This window comes from Anas acuta, chromosome 5, assembly GCF_963932015.1.
Source record: "Anas acuta chromosome 5, bAnaAcu1.1, whole genome shotgun sequence".
In the NCBI taxonomy this organism is placed as follows: domain Eukaryota; kingdom Metazoa; phylum Chordata; class Aves; order Anseriformes; family Anatidae; genus Anas; species Anas acuta.
The window spans coordinates 56,294,082-56,312,564 of NC_088983.1; the positions used below are offsets into that span (position 1 = coordinate 56,294,082).

General features: G+C 41.6%; 1 long non-coding RNA gene across 12 annotated transcripts in view; it reads right to left on the bottom strand.

Moving 5' to 3' along the window:
- LOC137857869 (uncharacterized) overlaps positions 1 to 18,483 on the bottom strand; it is an 87,092-nt gene that overhangs the window by 29,412 nt on the left and 39,197 nt on the right. For 11 of the 12 annotated variants that reach the window (XR_011097309.1, XR_011097310.1, XR_011097308.1 and 8 more), the window contains 2 exons: positions 12,712 to 12,851; positions 7,797 to 7,919 (listed from right to left, as the gene is read on the bottom strand). This is a non-coding gene — a long non-coding RNA (uncharacterized lncRNA). Of the gene's footprint in view, positions 1 to 2,821; positions 3,607 to 7,796; positions 7,920 to 12,711; positions 12,852 to 18,483 lie in introns of all 12 variants that reach the window. The other variant, XR_011097307.1, reaches the window with a different exon arrangement.

Here is an 18,483-nt window from a genome sequence, read left to right on the forward strand (position 1 = left end):
AAAACAGTCCTAGAAACTGGCATGCTGAATGGAACACAATCCACTTATAAACAGGAACTGGACCCAACACAAGAATTTGGCTGAGCAATCTGGAAGAAAAATAAGAAAATCTTCACCTAAAATGTACTAGTTAGGAACTGAAGAACCAGATTTGTTCTGAGCTGAAGGAGAACGCGGTACCTTAGAGCTGCCCATCTGGTCTGTTACACCTGAAAGGCACTGAATGATACATGCTCGCCTCTGAATCAAGGGAGCTAACAATCCATATCCAGACAAAAAAAACAGTTTAAACTCAGTGCTTGAGAAAGACCTACACAATTTCACCAGTTTATGCCCATGAAATCTTCACCCCAAGTTTCTTGGGCACGTTTGTCCAAGCACTAAAGCTTAAATGCATATTTCTATTCAGTTTCATATAGCATTAAAGAAATTTGGTCTCTAAATGTTTCTTGTTTCAGTTCCCAAATATTTGAAACCCTACAAAAGCATCCTACTTGCAGATACATCAAATAAGTCAAAGGTCAGGAGTTCATCGAAAACATAAGCCAGACCAGCAGTGCTGACAATTGACACAGTGACAAGTGAAGGGACAAATACAGAAGATAAGAAGGTACAAGATACTTGGACTCTTATTCCTGTGCATGAAGGAGGCTAAATGCATAGTGAAGACCGCATGCTATTCGTTCCTGACATAGGGTAAGCACCATACTGGAAGATCAAAACCCTCACGTATACTTGGCCAGCCACAGCCAACCCTCCTCTTAACTTTCTTGAGTTTTAAATGCAGCTTCTGGGGTTTAATCTGCTCTTCCAATTTTCTCTGCTTTTGTGTTTGCTGTAAACTATTTACAAAGCTTGACAACAGGGTGAGAGAAAGCTACAAACCTATGAAGATATGCCTGTGGAACAACTGAGAATTGTGAGCAAAATATTGCTACTTTCCAGATTTGCCATGACAGCAATTTTATGTGTATTTTAACACAGCAGTCACTAACAAAAAAAAAAAAAAAAAACAAAAAAAACAACCCTGAATTTGCAAACACACACAAAGAAAAAACACTTCTTACCAAAAGAATAGGTCAGAAAGTAAGAAAGTAATGAACCTTTTATTTCCTCAGATACACAGACTGATGGAGTATCATTTCCAATTTCCATCCTAAGAACACAGTGCTAATGTATGCCAAGCAAAACTGATCTTCAGACACATCCCCCTTATTCTCATGCTTAGCTGTTCTCTGGAAAAAATTCCTTACGGTGTTTTCAACACCTGCCCCTTGACCGTCATCACACACCTTTGGAAAACAAGGTGGTGACAACTGAGAGTTTGGTTTTTAACATCCCTTGTGCTTTCTTCTGTTATCAAACAACGCTGCCATGTCTCAGCAGAACTTGAACCCACACATTCAGAGGTCAGAAGTTAATGAAGGAAAGCAGAATCTGATAAATAAATTACAGACCATATCAGGGCTCACACCTCAGTTGGCTCCTGACATGGTTGCATCCTTGTCAGACTGCTATAGTGAAGTTACAGGGGCCTCTCTTTTGGCTTTAGGCTTTTAGGAAAACTTAGAAAAAAATCTAGTAAAGTTCTTGTTGAATATGCTTACTTTGATACCATTCGTACCTGAGATTCAAAGGTCTGCTTTGGCATTAATAAGCATTCAAAATTAAATGATTTTTTTTTCACTGTACGAACTCCTATGCAGGAAAAAAAAAAAATGGAAATCATATTTCAGGGTGCTGCATCTCCCAGTTAAAAATAAATAAGTAAATAATGCAGTACAAAGGTGAAATCACCAACACAGATTCCTTTCCACCAGCCTTGCTGTGTACCTCCTCAGCAATTCCAGCATGACATTGCCTACGATATTCAGGTCCGCGCATGCCCACAAACCAGTCCTGCAATCTCAGTTCATTTTAGAAGCTCACCTGCCTACCAGTGATTCATGCAAAAAGGCATAACCAGAACTAGGAGGAGGTAGTACAGATGTACCACTTTCATGGTTAAGCCACAGCCCCTCAGATTGTTCCCACAGTCTCATGACCTGCCTTAGCTTTCATTTGAAAAGGAAGGAAAGCGTTTACTAGTTTCAGCAGAAGTTTGTTGTAGCTTTTAGATTAGTTAATACCACCTTAACAAATCATGGTTTAAGAGACATTGAATACTGCCTGAACGTGGTGATTGATGTTGGCCTACAACAACTCAGAAAAAGAAGAAAGGTACCTCAGAGTTTGGTTTTGCAATGAAGGTCACTTAAGGGTTCACTGTTGTTTCATACGTCAGCGGCTGCAGCGCGGCACTGGAAGATAGAGAACTGTTTTCTAGTCCTACTGCAGATAGCCTGCGTGATCTCAGGTCAGCCAGATAACCTCCTCATATCTCACATCCAAACCACAAATCACTGTTTTGAGTCATTTCTGAGAGAATAAATAAACCACATTTCACACGTTGCTCAATCTAATCTTTTTTACCTCACAGCAGCCAATGTTAAAATCCAGCTCTCCTTTACACTAACTAAAAACACTCCTGGAGGCGCCGAACCACCTGGAAAATCCTTTCATGCACAAACTTTCTCAATTCACAGAGGACAACAAGCATTTAATGCTGACATTAAACAGCCAGGGTCTTTCTCCAGTAACTTTAACAGGAACAGCCAAACTCTCAGGCGTCATTCACTGCAACTGTTTGCAGGCCCCAAACCAAAACCAGTCAGCAAGTTTTCATTCACATCCACAGTAAATCACAAACCCGATCAATTAGGAAACACACAGGGCAATCATTTAAAACTCCCACCCTTACTGATAAGGAAACTGGACTTACTTTCTGATGAAATGAAGGCTGTGATCTCCCCAGCAGCAGCACTGAGAGCTACAGGCAGGCCGCTGCCTGAGCCTGACATGGCCATGAGGGCCTTAGCACCAGGTGCCCTAGTGACTTGTCATTAGGAACTGCAGCTGTGTGGGGAGCACAGGTTTAATGGTAAGCAAGTGGTCCTGCATACACAGAAGAGACGAGACACTAGACATTCGTGCCAAACTTTATTTTATTCCCAGCTAAACTATTTTCTGTTAGCAGATGCTCCTCCGGGTCCATTTATTAGTGTGCCTCAGAGTGGTGGCTCCAGCTGCCCACTACAATATTGTCTGTGTGCTCACCAGCACTGGGTATAGTCCAAAGCTGCAACACAGCAAACACTCATCCTGTTTAACCTCACATGTAATCCCACTGAGATCTGCATATGAGTAAAGTCAAGCAACCACGAGAGCCCAAGATCAAAGTTAAGCCCAGCCTGAACTGCCCAGCCCATGCTGAGGCAGCAGAGGCCTACTTCCAGCAGTTGCCTGCCTGCAGTCGGGGCTTTTTCTTTTTCCTTGTAGTCTGGCTTGCACTTTAACCCAGAATCTGCCCATAAAATCCAGCAAGGCAATTTTGCAAAGTTTAATTGTAGCAAAAATCATAAAGGCTGCATCAGTTGGTGCAATAACAGATGTTTGCTAAGGTGCCTTGAAAGCCCAGAAGGAAATAAGGGGACAGCTTCTGGGAGCGAAGACACCTCAGGAACATGAAGAATGATCAACAAGGTCATTTTTTCATAAAAAGAGGATCTGCATAGCAGAAAGAGAAATAAAAAAAGTTTTAGTGTGATGTTCTGGAACTGCTCAGAACATATTGTTTTCTAGCTGAAAAAAAAAAAGTAATTGCCCAATATCTTAATTTTTGCATATATAAGGGAAGCTTTGTACAGAATTCAAAATAACTTTCTTGTTGTAGAAACAGGCTAGAAACACATAGGTCAACATCTCTTGCTAAGCCTTCCAAGTAAAACCACATGCAGATTTTAGTTTGTGTGCATTTCCTCGAGCCATTCCAAGGGAAAAAAAATTATGGGGTAAAGGGAAATTTAAAAACACAAGTCCAGCTATATAACTCCCAGAAATTATCAACTCAAATGAACTGACCGTGTCACAGAGTAACCCTCAAGAGGTGCTTAGTCACACTGCTAAAGGAGATGAAATGGAAAATACAGTAGGGCTGAAGACACCCAAATAAAAATGGAGCTATATTCTGACAGACGGTGGGTCACGAAGCAGATGAAGACACACTATACTTCACAAAGACAAATACAGTTCTTGAATTGCTTACAGACTGATTCAGGCAAACATCCACATAAGTCAATATACCAAAATCCACCCAAACTCAAATCTTGACCTCGTCTGTTTTCCCTCTTTATTGCTGAAGTGTTCAGAAGGGGCACACGCAAGTGTTAAAAAGAGGGATATTTGACAGCAGGTTTTGAATGCTCAAGATCCTTCAGAAATATGATAATACTTGAGAAATGATTTCACCAGGGAAACCAGAACATTCTGTCCTGAAAAGCTGGGACATGTCATTTTGAAAATGTTATTTTGAATGAATTTAAATTAATTAAAAAAAAAAAAAAAGAATGAAAAAAAAAAAAAGGATTATTTAAAGAGGTAAAAAAAAAATCCTGAAAAGACAATTAAATTTTTAGTATCAGTTTAAGCAGACATTTCATTCACGAGAACTGAGGCTAAGGGATGAGACCTGGGTCTCCTGCTTGCAGGCAGGAGCACTGGTGGCATGGCAGCTGCTTTTGGGGTGCTGGCAGAGGCCTCCTCCCTCTCCCAGACAGGCAGCACTGGCTGTGCAAATGCCACACACTGCAGCTGTAATGAAAACCAGGCCAAACATGCAGAATTTGAAAAGACAGATGAATATTTTTCATGCCAGCTTTATCTTAGGTCATGCCACTGATGTCAGTACCAAGTGCTTCAAGGACGAGGATGGTCACAGCCCCCAGTAGGCTCTGTCTCTGCAGTGCTGGCACAAAAGAAGCACACACCAAAGGATTTTCTGGCGTACAAGTTCTCTCCTCAATTTGATGGTCTCCTCACAGAACATCAGGAGAGCTTAGCCATGCCGTAGGCAGTTGGGTGCCCTGTACAGGATCTGACTGCGTTAAGATTAGATCAGGCTAGGGCTGAAGGAAGGGCAGGAGGGTGATGGAGGACAGCAGCGCTGTCTGAAATGAGGGATCTTGTGCTATAGGTGTAGGACAAGCTGGAGCAAGAACTGTCAGGAAGTAGGACCGAGACAAGTCCTCCGTGGTCATGGTTCAAAGCATCACTCAATAGCCCAAAACAGCCAGTGGGGTTTTCGTATGTAGTTGATGGGCAGCAGGCCAGGCTCACAGGCCAATCCTTGTGTTTAAGGAGACCAGGTGTGGTCAGGCAGTTATATCTGCCTGCCCCACTGCAGTCTAACAGGGCCTGACACTTAGTCACAGACACCAACACGCCTACACACCTTCACAGGAGCTGCCTGTGCTGCCGAGCCCATGCCGAGGCTTGAGGAAAAAACAAGTGAGCAACCAGCAAGCACAGGTGTCCCAGGACACCTGGTCTGAAGGAATCCACAGGCAAGGGATAGAGGGCTGCCTTGTCCCGAGCCCTGGAAGAATGATGGAGGCACTGCCCACGTGCCCTGTGTGGAGAGGACAAGACATGGGGTGCCTAAATGCTGTATGGGTGCTGAGGATTGAATCTCTGTGCTTGAAATTGCATGTTCCCAGCACACCCCACAGGGAATATATAAAAAATCACTAACAGGAAAAAGGGGACTTTAACAGGCTGGAATAATAACTGATAAGGAAGAGAGAAGCTTTTACAAGGAATACAGTGTGATAAAAGAGGAAAGGGAAGCATTTACGGCAGAGAGAGGCCTGGAAAGCTCAGGATAAAAGCAAGCGAACCAGCCTTATAGAACTGTAAACAGCCCTGAAAGTGACAGTTTGGGCACAAATTCACAGAGGGAAGTCTGTAGGGCAGATCTTAGCAAAGCGCACCTACTTCTTAGGGCTACGTGGTCTTAAGGCATTCCCCAAAGTTTCCTTATCCAGTCAATCCAGAGAGAGAGCTGCAATTAAATTCCTGACAGCCAGCCCATGAAACAGGGCAAGGGGGCATGTGGAGGGCACTAAACTAGCAAGCAGGAAATGCCAAAGAAATGTCCCTGAAATAATCTTTCCCAGGCTGAGAGCTGTAAACCATGCAGCTGTGAGACCCAAATCATCACAAACATGGAACAGCTTTCTGCACTGAAGATCCTACTGTCTGTATGAGACTGATTTATTTTTTTTTAAATGTTGCTTTCATAAAATGGGCTAATGGCTCTCATAGTCCTTTAGGTTGTGGAAAACCAACATTATTGGCCCTCTGTAGCGTGAAAGGATTCAGCTCTTCTCCTCGGAGGGTACTTCAGTGGTTCAGTTGCAAGCAAGTAACCTCCTCCCTTGAAATCCTTCCCTTGCAGGGCAGCAGACCGTGCTTGTACCACCTTCCTCTCCTGCTCCAGGCATGCCCTCTCTAAAGGGCAACCCAGTTGCAGAAGATTTGAGCAGCAAGTCTACTCCTTCCCTGTGCCTTGAGTAGCAAGTACACTTCTAAGTAATGTGACTTTAAGCCCCTTAGAGCAAGAAGCAGCACTGGCTCCTGGGTTAATGCCCTGTTCCCTCAACTGTCAGAGGGCAGGTACCTTTCAATTCTGGAGTTTTTTGTCTCACACACGAGTGTAGTTGCTTGACTTCCTATCCGCAATATAGCTTGCTCCTTGTTCAGGATGTAAAATGAAAGGCAAGATTCATGAAAGACTCTGCAGAGATATCAGTGGAACAACAGAGTGGAAAACAAGTACTGCTGGACATAAAACAGCACCAGAAAACCAGTGAGGTAGCCAACACTGAAGGTGTAGTGAATAGAAAACACAGGGGAAGCAGAAAGGACAGACGCTATACACAGCTTCTAAGAAAGAATCAACAGAATTTCACAATGTTGTTTACTTTATTCGTTTTAAGTATGTTCTGCTCCATTTCCATGCAAGATCAGTCTTTGCCAAACCTCTGCTTCCCATGGGGCTGTCTGCTGGTTGGGTCAGTTTATTGTTCACTGAGATATTTGGGTTACCCAGAGCCAGTGGTGAGATCTGGAAACGGTCCCTTTTGTATTTAACGAAGAAATACAAAAGCTGCTGTTGATTAGCTCACATTTCTGACTGCACATTTTTATATCCAGCTTGATATGCTGGATGTTCTCAGCATGATTCATCTGGAAAAATAGCAATTTAATGTAGAAGGGCATGTTGGAGCAGGCAGAAACATTTCAGGGAAACATAGATTTAGTCAGAGGATTTAAATATCAACATACAGAAAATGATCTGTCTTTGTCTGGATGAAGAATACTTTTACAGGCTAGGACTCTTAAAAGTAGTCAAAGGGAAGTAGGCATCCAAATCCCACCAGATTTTTTCAAAGCTCTTTTAAAAATCCCATCCTGGAATGTGAGTATCAGGCTAGACTAATGGATCAGATCCAAACATGCATAAGTGAGGGTAGCCTCAATGTGGAATCATGAAAAACAGGGAAAGAAAATACCTCATGAAGTCATCTCGTTTATCCCCCTGCCCCAGGCAGGATTATCTATACCTATATCATTCATGACAGATGTTTGTCTAACGTGTTTTTAAAGACCTCCAAAGACGGAAACTCCAATATTTTATTATCCTGTTAGAAAGCTTTTCCCTATTGTTTAACCTGCATCTTTCTTCCTGTAGCATAAGATCACAACTTTCTATCACATAAACCATGGGCTTTTAGGAAAGACTATTTCTGTCCTTTACACAGTTTGATTCTACCTTCTACATACTTGGGGATTATCTCTGTGCTATCCAAAGACTTCTCTTGTAAAAGCTGGGCTATTGAAACTTGATTAGCTCTTACCTCCTTGGTCATGTTTGAGACGTCCATAATTATACTCAAGGCTTCTCCTTTGAATCTTTCCAACTGGTCCACATCCTCTCAAACTGCAACACCAGAGAAGTTCAGCCAAGTTTTTTTCCAATGCTGAGAATAGCAGAAAGATGGCATATATATCAGGTATATCTCAATATATATCAAGCAGGCTACATTGTTCTTTGTGCGTTTTGGTATTCAGTATTGCACTCCATCTTTTTTCTCCTCAGCAGCATGACTTTTTTTTGACTCATTCAAGCCACAGAAGAAAACCTTTCCCAACTTAGAGTTCCCCCCCTCCTTACATGCTGCTTATCCCAGCTGTCCACCTCATTAAGCAATTTTTCTTTTATAGGATCTCTTACTTCAAATCCTAGGTAGCAAATTCCAATTGACTTATTATTTAAAATAGATCTAGTTCCTATGGAGCTTGCTCAACTGCCAACGTGGTGCACTGTGAACAGAACACTTAGCAATTATAGAAATGATCCCCTCTGTTTCCTTCCAGCCTGTACAATTTGTTAAAAAAAAAAAAAAAAAAAAACACGCACACAAAAAAACACTAGAACGTAACAATAACCCTAAATAGACTATACAACATCAGCCAGTCTCAGTTGTTCATTATAATCATAACCAGCTTGTAAGGTTTCAGAGAAGGTCATGTCAGCTATTTAGGAAATTAGCATGATGTTAAACGTATGTAGTTATTATTCTTAATTGGCAAGTTTGATTATCAGCTGTAAACACAACCTGATTTTAAGCTAAAGAAACCTTGCAATGAAATTCCCCTGCTAGATAGTCTGCAAAGAGAGATGTTTTCAGCATATGCTATGTTTAAGCATATGAACTGCTGTTCACGTTATCATTAATCATGCATTGCAGTGGATGCAATGTATGCAAATCCTATATTTACAGTTCTCTGTTAATTGCATGGTGCAGACAGAGCCACCCTTCTCAGGGCTGGGAGCCTGGGATGTGTGGGCTGCAGCTTAGCACCAATAGCCTGGCCAAATCAAAACTGGCTAATTTGTTGTGACTGTAATTGGTGCTGTTACATATTTAATAGCCTCAGTTACCAGAACATTACATCTCGGTTTCTGTGTATATTTCCCAGTATAGACAGTCATATATACATTTTAATTTCTAAATATACTGCATTCCCAAAACCTACTCTAAAATAATATAATTGTTATAAAATCATGCTTTCAGAAACTTTAAAGTACGACAAGCTTGTCTGAGGAGACTGGAGAGGGTGTCCCTTTGTCCATTCACGATAAAAACAGTCACTGTGTATGCCTGCAGAACCTCTGTCCCTTTCATGGTGGACATTTCTGGAGCTATTTAATACAGACTAATTTTATTTTATTTTTTTTTGGCTACAGTTTTTACACTACACTAATTACAAATCATATCTGAAATATCTTATTGATTTCCTCATGGATATTTCCAGCACCACAGATGGACATTTTTAAGGCAGTCAAACACCAAGTTCACCAGGAAACCTAGAGGAGCTGGGCCGTAGGCATCCCTGCAGCTTTGCGTACACGGTGCTACTGTCCAGCTCCTGCTGATGCCAACTGCCCGCTGTCACCGTTGTGACTGCTGTCCCAGGGCAGGAGCTGTGCTGAGTACACAAAGCACCAAGCAAAGGACCAGGAGGCTCCAAACCCGCACTGCAGGTCCTTTTATTGTGCGTTTGGAGCTTGCAAGCAAAAATGACCATGAATAGAGCTAACTGGGATGGAGGTGGACTAGCACGGACTTCCTGAATTACACTGAAGAAAGCTCAGCTCCACCTGTCACTACACACTGGTACACACATGACCCATGGGATGGCAGCGTGGCTGGTGGTGGTCAGGGCAGCTGCACTGGGGCTCAGGGGAATTGGGCACAAAGGTTTTGAACACAGACACCTCAGCTCTTTCCAAGCTCCAGGTCCCACACTAGCCACCGTATGCCCCTGGGAGGATGGTGCCACTCGGTACCCTAGAAAAGATTCAGTAACTACATAGATGAGTAAGAATTGATACTGCTGAATGTTGTGTCATTCATTGGAAATCATTCTAGCAAATGATCTCACCATCCTAGTTGCCATTCACCTTGCTAGACTTCACCAACACAGCAGAGGCTTGTGAGTGTTTTTTTGTTTGTTTCTCAAGTGTGCATGTTCCCTCCCTATGAGAATATCCTCCAAGTATCTGAATCTCCGGCTGCAGAAGGTGTTGTTAACTTGCAGAGACCAAGGCTTGTTATCAGGCTTAAAGCAAAAAGTACCCTCGAGTCTGTCCTAAGACACCAAGCACATTTGTTTGCCTACTATGTTTTTCAATAAAGTCCAACCGGCCTCACAATGAACTGGAATTTCAGTTCAGCTGTCCATCCAATACTCAAAAGCGAAGCAGGCTTTTACTGAGCACTCACGGACCCTCCCAGGCCCCTGCCCAGCAAGATGTGTGCAGCGCTGCTGGAGACCTTAGCAATGCTCTCCAGGCAGGATTAGATAAGATGTGAGATTTTGCCTGCATGAGTCAGCCACCTCACCCTGTTTCTTTGTTAGTGACTTTAAGACCTTGTCTCTACTTGAAAGATATACCTGTAAAACAACAGTGCACACGGCATTGAGCTTAGACCAGAGCCCAAAATGAAGTTATAACAGGAAAACCTTTTTCTTTTTTTTCCCCAATGTAACCATGCTTACAAGGACAGTTACAACATCCCAAGAACTGTGTCCTATGACCAGCATAACTCAGCAAACATTTCCGTGTAGATCAGGTCAACTGTGCACCCAAGCTGTAAAAACACAGGAGGAATCTACACAGTCATTCATTTTATTTACATTAACAGAGACTTCAGCCCTATAGGAGAGATTCTTATCTACCTTGCAAGGTCAGTGCTGATTTGTGTTACAGACCAATTGAAAAACTAAACCCTACTCCCCTCTACTCTGCCCTAACTGTGTACAATTAGGACTGAACACTGAACATTTTCCAAGTCACACTTCCAAGTTAGAGTTACCAACCCCCTGAGACCCATAAAATTTGTAAAAGTTCAAAATACTTTTTTTTTTTTTCAATAGAACTGTCATTAGGTGGTTTTCAATAGTGCAGCTATTATAATGTCTGAAGAAATGGAAATTCCTGTACTTGATTTGTACCCGGTTATGTACTTCAAAATTAGAGAAGTCCTTTTGTGTGAGTGTTCAGGCCACTCATAGCAAAACAAATAAGAACAGACACTCCTATGAGTCCTTAGAGATATTTGGAGTCCATAGGTGCATATTACCTTATTTGATACTTATTACAATGGCACCTTACAAATGACAAACTGAGTAACACGAGCTGGGGACACACAGGAAGCCTGCAGCTAATCAGAGAGCTAAACAACACCCTTGGTGTCAAGATGTTAAGGCTACTGGGCACTATTATTTTCTAATGCAACCAGCATTTTCCAGCTGTCTTGTATTTGCAGGTACGTTGCTTCAGTGTGGGTGAAACAGCCGAGCATGTGCACTCCCCGTTGTGTGGCACAATACTCCTTGTGGATCTCTTTTTGATTCAGAACCGAAGAGCTCTAAGTCTTCAGTATGTTGCCATTTTTATTTTTTTTTTTGTATATATTTCTCTTTCCTCTAAGACAGATTTCAGGAAGTTGCTGCTGTCTTATTACAGCTTATTCCAAGCAGACTCGTTATATCATAGTAAATGTTTGCACATCTGATCTTGACACTTTTCAGGATTTTTCGATTTACCACCAGGAGGTGCAAATGATCTTCCCAGCTGCACCACTTTGGTGTTCATTGCAATTACCAGCTATATTCAAGGTAGAAAGAGCTTTGTCTATTCTTTCACAGGATTTTTTTTTTCCTTATTTCCTCCCTACTTGCGGGCCATGAAGGCTTTCAGAGCACTTACCAAATGTGATTTCCTAGCCTGTTTTGGATTGAGCTTTCTCTGGGAGTCAGCTCTGCGTTGCTGTTGTTGCTGGCAGAAATATTTGGTAGTACTTACACATTGGAAAAGTGCATACACCACACCATGGCAGTTAAAACAGATCATTTCTATGGGTGATTTGTTATCTCCCTTTAAACAGTGTGACTGAGCTGTACAATCAGTCCTGGCAAGAGCTGACTGCAAGCCACACAGTGAAAGCCAAGGACCCACCAAATGCCTGGGATCCACTTCTCTAGTGAGTCTGCAGCCAGAGCTGGTCACAGCCCCAAATTATCGGCAGGCAAAAAGGGAAAGAAAGCCCTGTCCTTCTCACCCCGTGCAGACGTGAAACAATAAGGATGGGTGGGGTTTCTGTCCCAACTGCACGTATATTCAAACCCGTATTTAAATTTAGCCCTTGTGAGAACTGGCATCTGAACCGAACCCAAAGCTAAGAGAAGGCATTTCTTCCATGCAGGAGCAGCCAAGTATGTAAGATATAATCACAGGGTAAGGACAGGCTCTCAAGATGAGGTGGTCTCACTGGACTTCCAGTGGAGATTGCAGAATTTTTAGTTGATTTAGCTAGTTTCCACCCTTCTAACTATGGAATGTTACAGCAGCAGCTCAGATCTGAATCACAGAAACTCCCTAACACTGACTTGTTTCCAAATAATTTTCTCTTTACCCTTTACACATGGGTGGTGATCCAGTATTACTGCAAGACCAAGTGCGCAGGCCACTCAACAGCATTAAAATAGGCAGATCCAGCACTGTTGAGAGATACAGTATGTGCAGTGCTAATATGTGTCCCATCCCACCTGAGCAACCTGACCTCCAACCTCCTCCACCTATTTTCCCCACAGAAGTGAGCAGGGTCACCTGGATATTCTCTCTGCCTTAGGAGTTAAGTAGCAGAGCGTTAGAAGTAGGTCACACTCAATTGTCTCCGTATGCAGCAGAGAGCCCCATACCTTGTTCTCTCTGGCAGAGCTGCTGTGCCCAAGTTCCGTAAAAAAGGGGCACCAGCTGGAGAGCCAAGATCTCAGGGTGTCACATATCACATGCTGCAGCCTCCAGGGTCACATCCTGGCTTCCTCATGAGACCACTGCTCTGTTAGCAAGAGAAGAGAGAGAGGAAAAAAGATGAGTGAAGTCAGAAGCTTATAGGTAAGTCTATAGAGAACATGGTCAGGATTAGTTTGCATCAAAAGCAGTACTTTGCAATACTGTTTTAATATTTTATTTTTTATACCATGAAAGTGTTATGCATGTTTCCTCTACCATTTAGCAATTGGCCAAATGGAGCAATATTTGAAATTTCTCTTTCTTTTTCTGCCTCAGTAATACCAAAATGAAAAATTCGGAAAAGGTTCTCAGTCCCAATGTACAGAAAACTTTGTTTGGGTTAAAATAACATTATTAAAGGGATATTTCCACAGCAATTCAGTAGTCCACTAATGGCTGTGTACCTACGAGCCTGGTCCCTACAAACTGCAACATGTATAGCCCTGTAGTTAGCTATCTGTTCTCCAATTTTGAACTTGGCATATGCTGTATGTCAAGACTTCAGGGCATAATCAACAAGAAGGTATGGATTCAGATAAAATTCAGAAAACACTAAGGAGAAAATGAGTGTATCTAAGCAAGGGTATCTCTAATACTTTCAACTAACTCTACGCTAAACAGCTCCTGATGACTTTCATCTCAACTACCATGCATGCTCCTCCCTTTCTTCTAAGGGTGATCTGCTGACATGCTGAAGGGCTTCTTTCCCAGACAGCATGAAATACCCAAGTGGCCAAGGAAGGGAGGAGTAGGCTCACACTGCTGCATTTTAGAGACAGCTACAGCAGGCCCTAAACGGGGGGAAAGAGACCTGAGATACTGATTGAGGAGAAGAGGGAGATGAAGTCAAAATGAGGTGGAAAACGAAGGATCACAGTTTGGCATTCAGAAGGAGAAAGAAGAAAGGAAAACAAAGATAGAATAGGAGAGAAGAAAATTAAAAAGTCACTCAGTCTCTCTGGACTGCAGCAGACAGCATCACTGCAGGGGAGACAAGTGAGGAGAAAAAGGGGATAGAGGGGATCCAAGGGTGCGTGCCATGCACAGCCCACAGGCATGGCAGCAGAGGGAACGCTGAGGGTTTATTTGCTTTGCGTATGCCAATTGCCAATGCCAAGGACAAACGAGAAAATTGCACATTGACAAAAAGCTTAATTCCCTCCTCATTAGCAAGCAGAAGCACTGACACCAAAGCATGCCGCTCATTAGCTCCAGTTATTTTAACAGTAAATCTTGAGTTATCAGAAGAAAACTATGACAGCATCATTGAGCATAAAGGAATCTAAATTCACTTATTTGCACCCTCCAGCAGACTGTAAGTACAAAATTGTAGGGTACATTTTTTTCTAAATGTGACCTCTAATTGGAAAAAAAAAAAAAAAAGATTATTTTCTAGTGCTGAGATTATTGTCTAGTGCTCAGCTGGGAAGGAATTAAATAGGATCTGAAAAATAGTTAATTAGAAGGGCATGCTGCGGTTGGCAGTTCTGGTTCCTTTTCATCCGTTTTACAGCCATACTGTGAATCAAGAACATCAAGAACTGCTGAGAAATTATTTGCAGAACATCTTTCACTATCCACTGAGCCATATTCTGAGATCTCTCAAGTCAAAAGGATTTTTCTCATTGACTCCAATGGTAAATCACATAAACATGTTGGAGTATTTAATTAATATGCATGAGGTGCACAATGCAGGAACAACACGAGCATCACAAAGTGATAACCAGATCACTTAAATTGATATCCCTTTGCTCCTTCCTTGGTTAAAGAGGCTTGTGAAAGCTCTATAGTCAAAAGGCACTGAAGCAATACAACAACAGAGGAGGGAGACCAAAACACGCACCCCAGCTGACCCACAGCTAGACCAGCCATAGTAATGGAAGTGCTACAGCTAAAATAGAGGTGATTAATTTCTACCCGGCCAGATGTCTGTCCAAGAATGCATCGCTTATGAGTAGTCATCCTTTTGCATTAGTGTAATGCAAAACAGTGAGCTAAATGCTTCTGATAATATGTTTCCAGATCTATGTTTGGATTACGGGAATATCAGAATAGAGAATTATCTCTAGCAAGAATTCTGATGGTCAGTTAGGATAAATACAGCATAAATGTACAATTCTTATATATTGGAAGAATGAAACAATATCAAGCTTCAGCTTTTTAATTCTGGGATAGACTTACTGAATTGCCCAGCTCCATGTCATACCCAAAGACTTTCTAAGCATCACAAAAAGAAACATGCACTCATAACATGAGCCAAGGCTAAGCCTCACCTGAGCCCAGAAGAAATGAACCTGAAGGTGCCTGTTGGGTCCTTTTCACCTATACTCTAACCCTAAGATGGACCTGTGCTGGCAGCTGAGCTGAGCAAGCACACCTACCCCAAAGGCCGTACGTAGTCCTGGCAGCATTTAAAATGCTGGTTTACCTGCAAGGGAAGCTCCTCTGCAGAACCAGAAACCAAACAAAACCTTGGGAACATGACACCTGTGTATTCTGGGACAAGACAGCAGCAAGGTATAATTTGAACCAGTTGTAACTTTTCAGATGAAGTTAGAAAACATTTTATTTTTTTTTAAATATTGCTCTGGAAATAAATAAATGTTTAAAGAAGTTGGTGACCATAATAATGGCTGGATTTCGAAAAACAGAACAGAACACAACAGAGAGCATTTGGCTCTTTTCACAACAAACAGCATGTTTCTAATCATCAACAACAAATGCAAGCTAAGTATTTCAAACCACAACACCAAAGAGAATAAAACTGTACATGCTAATGTACAGCAGACTGTGTTGCTATATGCCCATCTCATCTGTTGTCATGCCAACTTTCTTACTTTTTACCAGCTTCTTTTGTTTGCTTGCACTTTTTATTTGAAATACCTTATTTTTAAAATCACCCAGCAACTCGTATTTAGCTATCCATTCAGATTTCCTAAGAAACTTTGTTCCCTTTAGAGAACTTAGTGAAATAACCAGTTATTTTAGAGTGTTTAACACCAACAAGCATCACTGAAGCATCACTGGGGAAATTCAATTTGAAAACTTTGTACCCAGCTGGCTTTCCTGAAGAGGCAGTTTAGTGTTTGGTGGCATTCCCACTCCCCTACTCTTTTTGTAATACAAAGCTAGAGAGGAGCATGATGAATACCAGTTGCTGGCTGTACCGTGCCTGCCTCTTTTTCTCCTTAAGGAAAGAAGTAGACTGAAGAACACGAAATATGAAGTTGCTGCTGTCTGCCAGGCTGACAGCCTGTCTGCCTACAAACCTAGTAATTCTTGCAGTGCGTGCATGATGCAATATTAGCGACTTTTGCTTTTAGTATGCAGTTAGCATGCAGTTTGCTTTAGTATGCAGTTATAGTCACGTGCAGAATGAATGCGTGGGAGATTCCGATCGATGGCTGCCACAGACTCATCTTGCTGGGTCTCATTAGCGAAGGCCGTAAAAACAGCAACAAGTGAAAACGAGTCAGAATGAAAATGTATTAGAGCCTGCCATATTTTCAGTGCGCAATTCAATGATTTCCCACTTACGCCAGGGAGGAGACTCTGCAGATGAGGCCTCTGGAGGCCACTCAGAAATTATTCCTGGCTCTTCCCCAAACTCCCTGTGTGATCTTGTCTAAGCTAGTTTATTCTTCCATACCTCAACCCTCTGTGTAGCTGTAAAACGCACCCTAAGTCTCTCTTGGCAAAACAAAAGTACAGCGCTTAGGTAGGATTAATCAACTGCACAAATTCAAAATACAGAGTGATTAGCTAGGGTTAGACCTGTTATTTTTCATAACAGGTCTTGGAGGTTGCAATGGATCACCAGCTGAGCATGAATCAACCATGTAATCTGTTCTGAAAAAAACAAACACCTCACTGGGACACAAACTGGAGCAGAGCATACAGATCATGCAGCAATCCTTCATCTGCCAGTACACCCCAGCTGAAGATCTGTCATCCTGTTTTGGATGCATTTTAGGAAAGATGAACCACTAGAAAGACTTTTAAGCAAGACGAGAGAGGGAGACCAGAGGCCCAGAACAGCTGACCTATAAGAGCCTGAATTAATTGCTGTCATCTAGCCAAAAAGAAAAAGCAAGCTGAAGAAAGGAGGACTAAAATAACAGCGCTCCAGGTTGTTGCAAGACAGAGCAAATAATCTCCTTTCTGATATCTTTGGTGGTTAGGAAAAGAAATAAAGAGCTTCGACTGCAGTAAGAGAAATTTATGTTAAACATGATGGGAAAAAATTCTGTGACAGGAAGGGTGGTAAAGCACCAGAATAAATTGCCCTGGGAAGCTGTGGAGTGTCCATCTTTGGAGGCCTTTAAGAACGACTTATACAAACATCTTTTAGGAATAACACAGGGATAGTTAATCTTGCCTTGGGGCAGCATGATAAACTCTGATCTTTCAAAATCCATTCAGCCTGTTGTTCTGTGATAATATCTGTGCAGCTGTCCTGTGTTTGTACAGTACCTAGCCCTCTTCTTTCTTCCTGAAAGACAAACAGTAATTACTAATTAGCTTTATAATCATTATATTTCAAACCATAGTTTTATGCAACTTACACAAACTATAGCTTCACTTTAAACAAAAAAATATGTTCTCCCATTTCCCTACTGAGCTACACTACATTAAGAATAATTGTTTATTTTTCAATGCCATATCTGCAAAATCAATTCACATGGCTTTACTTGGTAGTAGGAAAAAAGCTCACTACTGCATTGCACACAGTCTTTTTCATTTTCACATGCTCTACTGTGCTGGAAAAAGAAAAAATAAAAAGTAAATATAAAACTTCCTCAAATATCTATTCCACTTCTTAAAAACTAAAAATAGCAAGATTCACAACTTCATCTTTGAATATCTTTTTGCCTTACCTCAGTTAATATGAAAATGACAAGACTGTAACTCTGAATTAATGTAACTAATTAATTAATCTGGGTGTTGTTTCATGTGAGATTTATCATTAAAAAATGAAAAGAAAACCACTCCATTCTTAATATGTATATTTCAACTACTATTTAGACTCTTATATGCAGGTGAAGCTGTCATCATAATTGATCACTTCACCAGTCACTGCCAAATGTTATCATCTCTGTTCAAGTCTGTTAATGCCGTATTTGCTCTCTTTCCAGCCTTACTTCATGTGCATGTAGAGGCAAACCCCCTTACTGGAACAAAAATGATGCAATAAAACAGAAGAGTACTCATGTCGCTAACGGGAAAATTCAACGGCCATGTTATTTTCCTCTCAGAGATATTGCTGGTTGTTTCTATTTAGTTCAGTGCTTTGCTATTAAATTGACACCAAAACCCCACCAGGCAATGATAAACTTCACCAATGTTTCATTTGTTGTAGTCTCAGATATACCCTTATGCCTGGCAGCAAAGGATGTGGTTCAATTCAGTTCTCATTTTTTAGGATTCTGTACTGCATCTGGATGTCTACCCAGCAAAGTAAAAAGAACCAGAGCCCATCTCTGCTTCAGCGTAAATCTGACTTTGGGGAATTGAATCCCATCAGATTTCAAAATAGACACACCACACTGACTTTTGAAGTAATGTAATTTGACAGTGATCCACCATCAGCTTATAAAGGGGCCTGGATGAAGAACAATATGCTAATAGCATGCCAGTTATACACTGGTTTCCCAGGTATTATGCTGGTCTACATGTAT